Raw genomic sequence first — 5,377 nt, forward strand, 5'->3', positions numbered from 1 at the left:
TGTAGCTTCATGGGTGATTTTGTTCCTTTTTCCTCTCATCCCATTGATCTGTCTCCCACTGTTTCCCATATACTTGCACATTCAGACAGCAGTGTTAGGAAGGAGGAAGCACCCACTGGCTACTCTCACCAGTGCAAAATGAATCCCTAACCCTAACCCTAACCACCTAATTTCTTCCTATGGTTCATCCACGGGCCCCTCTTGCTCTCTCACACTAAGGGTGGCACAAACAGGTGTGAGGAAGAGTGAAATTCAGGCTGCTTGTACACTCATCTGGTCCCATCTACAGCAGGATAAGAAAAAGCAAGATGTGTACTCTCACACTGTCTCAATCGGGCATACAGTGGTGTGCAGACAAAGGAGTCTTCTGCCTTCTGTACACTCAAAAGAGTGATGTGAATGAGACAGAGAAAGAGAGAGAAAAATGAGACACGGACCTCTCATGTTCTCAGCAGTCAAACGTAGTGTGCCAGGTACGGATGCTCTCTCTTACTTGCTGCATGCAGTCTAGTTATCATTTGGCTATCGTGTTTGTAAAACGATGTTCAGTTCTGAAGCTGGCTGGAGTGGCCTGCTGTAGCAAGGTGCTGGGTCTGTCACCCATGGAATGACATTATTGTATGTGGGATGTTGTAATCAAAACTACTGAGGTGCATTCATATGTGACGTAACTGATGTGTAGTATATACAGTCAAGTCCTTCAGTATTTGGACAGTGACATAATTTTCATAATTTTGGCTGTCTATGACAACACAATGGATTTGAAATAAAGTAATCATGTGATTGAACTGTAGACTTTCAACTTAAATTTAAGGGGTTTACCAAAAACATTGTACAAACCGGATTCCAAAAAAGTTGGGACACTTAACAAATTGTGAATAAAAACTGAATGCAATGATGTGGAGATGGCAAATGTCAATATTTTATTTATAATAGAACGTAGATGACAGATCAAACGTTTAATCCGAGTAAATGTATCATTTTAAAGGAAAAATATGTTGATTCAAAATTTCACGGTGTCAACAAATCCCAAAAAAGTTGGGACAAGTAGCAATAAGAGGCTGGAAAAAGTAAATTTGAGCATAACGAAGAGCTGGAAGACCAATAAACACTAATTAGGTCAATTGGCAACATGATTGGGTATAAAAAGAGCTTCTCAGAGTGGCAGTGTCTCTCAGAAGCCAAGATGGGTAGAGGACCACCAATTCCCACAATGTTGCGCAGAAAGATATGGAGCAATATCAGAAAGGTGTTACCCAGCGAAAAATTGCAAAGACTTTGCATCTATCATCATCAACTGTGCATAACATCATCCGAAGATTCAGAGAATCTGGAACAATCTCTGTGCGTAAGGGTTAAGGCCGTAAAACCATACTGGATGCCCGTGATCTCCGGGCCCTTAAACGACACTGCACCACAAACAGGAATGCTACTGTAAAGGAAATCACAGAATGGGCTCAGGAATACTTCCAGAAACCATTGTCAGTGAACACAATCCACCGTGCCATCCGCCGTTGCCAGCTGAAACTCTACAGTGCAAAGAAGAAGCCATTTCTAAGCAAGATCCACAAGCTCAGGCGTTGTCACTGGGCCAGGGATCATTTAAAATGGAGTGTGGCAAAATGGAAGACTGTTCTGTGGTCAGACGAGTCACGATTCAAAGTTCTTTTTGGAAATCTGGGACGCCATGTCATCCGGACCTAAGAGGACAAGGACAACCCAAGTTGTTATCAATGCTCAGTTCAGAAGCCTGCATCTCTGATGGTATGGGGTTGCATGAGTGCATGTGGCATGGGCAGCTTGCATGTCTGGAAAGGCAACATCAATGCAGAAAAATATATTCAGGTTCTAGAACAACATATGCTCCCATCCAGACGTCATCTCTTTCAGGGAAGACCCTGCATTTTTCAACAAGATAATGCCAGACCACATTCTGCATCAATCACAACATCATGGCTGCATAGGAGAAGGATCCGGGTACTGAAATGGCCAGTCTACAGTCCAGATCTTTCAACTATAGAGAACATTTGGCGCATCATAAAGAGGAAGGTGCGACAAAGAAGGCCCAAAACAACTGAACAGTTAGAGGCCTGTATTAGACAAGAATGGGAGAGCATTCCTATTTCTAAACTTGAGAAACTGGTCTCCTCGGTCCCCAGACGTCTGTTGAGTGTTGTAAGAAGAAGGGGAGATGCCACACAGTGGTGAAAATGGCCTTGTCCCAACTTTTTTGGGATTTGTTGACACCATGAAATTCTGAATCAACATATTTTTCCCTTAAAATGATACATTTTCTCAGTTTAAACTTTTGTTCCGTGATTTATGTTCTATTCTGAATAAAATATTAGAAGTTGGCACCTCCACATCATTGCATTCAGTTTTTATTCATGATTTGTATAGTGTCCCAACTTTTTTGGATTTCGGTTTGTATTAGTCATTTAGGAATGATGGCCATTTTTATACATGGTCCCCGTATTTTCGGGGGTTCAAAGGTATTTGGACAAACTAACAATCATAATAATCATTTACAATATTTGGTTCAAAATCCTTTACAGTCAATGACTGCCTGAAGTCTGGAACCTATGGCCTTCTCCAAGTGCTGGGTTTCCACTCTAGTGATACTTTGCCAGGCCTTTACTGTGGCTGTCATCAGTTGCAGCTTGTTCATTGGACTTTCTGCCATCAGTTTTGTCTTCAGCAAGTGTAATGATGTCCATTTGGGTTGTAGTCAGTCGATTGACTTGGTCAATGAAGAATAGTCCACTACTTTGCGTTGAAAAGCACTCATCCATCTGTACTGTGAAGTGTTGTCCTCTCGGGTTTGCAGCATTTGGTCGAATCTGAGCAGACAGTATAGCCCTGTACGCTTCAGAATTCATCCTGCTATTTCTGCCAGCAGTCATATCATCAATAAACACTAGTGATTGACTTCCCTTTGCAGCCATCAATGATCATGCCATAAAACTGCCTACACCATGTTTCACAGATGAGCATGAGCAGTTTCTTCTTTCAAACATTCTGGTATGTATTGATCTTAGTTTCCTTTGTGCAAAGGAAATTATTTCAGAATTGGACAGGCATTTAAAAAATATCTAATCTGTTTTTCCAATGGTTGAGGTATACCAGTGGTTTGCACCTTGTGGTAAACCATCTGTTGTTACTTTCATGAAGTCTTCTCTTGATTGTAGACTTTGGTGTACCCTCTGGAGAGTGTTCTTGGTTTGGATAAATGTTATGAAGGGGCTCTTCTTCACCAAGGACAGAATTCTGCAATCATCCAGCACAGCTGTCTTCTGTGGTATTCTAGACCTTCTAGTGTTGCTGAGTTTGCCAGTGCATTTCTTTTTTTTAAAGAATGTATCAAATGGTTGATTTGACCACTCCTGGTGTTTCTGGTCCCTCTCTAAAGAGTTTGTTTTGTTTTCTCAGCCCTTCACAGACAGGTGTGTCCAATCATGAGTGGTAAAAGGTATTTAAGGTGTTCAGTTGCAAGTTGTGCTTCCCTTTGACTCTCCTCTGAAGAGTGACAGCATGGGATCCTCAAAGCAACTCTCAAAAGATCTGAAAACTAAGATTGTTCAGTATCATAGTTTAGGGGAAGGCTACAAAAAGCTATCTCAGAGGTTTAAACTGTCAGTTTCAACTGTAAGGAATGTAATCAGGAAATGGAAGGCCACAGGCACAGTTGCTGTTAAACCCAGGTCTGGCAGGCGAAGAAAAATACAGGAGCGGCATATGTGCAGGATTGTGAGAATGGTTACAGACAACCCACAGATCACCTCCAAAGACCTGCAAGAACATCTTGCTGCAGATGGTGTATGTGTACATCATTCTACAATTCAGCACAATTTGCACAAAGAACATTTGTATGGCAGGGTGATGAGAAACAAGCCCTTTCTGCACTCACGCCACAGAGTCGCTTGTTGTATGCAAATGCTCATTTAGATAGATAGATAGATACTTTATTAATCCCAAGGGGAAATTCACATAATCCAGCAGCTGTCACTGAAGCTACTCCTCTGCCTGGAGATGACAAGCCAGATTCACTTTGGAGTGATGAGACAAAAATTGAGTTATTTGGTCATAACAAAAAGCGCTTTGCATGGCGGAACAAGAACACCGCATTCCAAGAAAAACACCAGCTACCTACTGTCAAATTTGGTGGAGATTCCATCATGCTGTGTGGCTAGTTCAGGGACTGGGGCCCTTGTTAAAGTCGAGGGTTGGATGAATTCAACCCAATATCAACAAATTCTTCAGGATAATGTTCAAGCATCAGTCACAAAGTTGAAGTTATGCAGGGTTTGGATATTCCAACAAGACAATGACCCAAAACACAGTTCAAAATCTACAAAGGCATTCATGCAGAGGGAGAAGTACAATGTTCTGGAATGGCCGTCACAGTCCCCTGACTTGAATATTATCGAAAATCTATGGGATGATTTAAAGCAGGCTGTCCATGCTCGGCAGCCATCAAATTTAACTGAACTGAGAGATTTTGTATGGAAGTATGGTCAAAAATACCTCCAACCAGAATCCAGACACTCATCAAAGGCTATAGGAGGTGTCTAGAGGCTATTATATTAGCGAAAGGAGGCTCAGGCTCAACTAAGTATTGGTGTAATATCTCTGTTGGGGGGCCGAATTTATGCATCTGTCTAATTTTGTTATGATGCATATTGTTAATCCAATAAACTTAATGTCACTGCTGAAATACTACCGTTTCCATAAGGCATGTCATATATTAAAAGGAAGTTGCTACTTTGAAAGCTCAGACAATGATAAACAAAAATCCAAAGAATTAAGAGGGGTTTCCAAACTTTTTCATATGACTGTAACTCTTGCATTAGATAAGATTCTACCCAGGCCCAGAGTTCAACACCCCTGCTCTAAGTGAATACAAGCATGTACTTTTTCCCTGTGATCTGTTCCTTTTAAATTTTAAATGCAAGTCATTAACTAAGAGGGGGCAAGACATTAACTGCTGGCGTGCTGGTGTTAACGGGCAATTGGACAGCAAGCTGAGCAAGCGAAACACGAAAAAAATACTAGCTGTAAAGTAGTTAAACTTGGTATTGATCTTGTTCCACTGTTCACTGCAACAGCACTTAGACATGAGGATCATCTCTTAGTACAATACTACATAGTCTGGTCTTGATCTTCAGCTACTGTATCATGATACTCTCTTGGGTACGCTGCAACTGACCCTACAGATCTACCAATCCAATCCCATGTGAACAAAGAAGTGCAGGAACTCCCAGTTGATTAAATATTTTTGTGAGAACATGTTTGAGATGAGAAAAAGAGTAGAAGCCACAGAAAAATAACACATTCCTCACCTGTTCCAATGAGAAGGATAACAAAAATTTAAACTGTG

Source organism: Polypterus senegalus, chromosome 2 (genome assembly GCF_016835505.1).
Source record: "Polypterus senegalus isolate Bchr_013 chromosome 2, ASM1683550v1, whole genome shotgun sequence".
Taxonomy (NCBI): Eukaryota; Metazoa; Chordata; class Cladistia; order Polypteriformes; family Polypteridae; genus Polypterus; species Polypterus senegalus.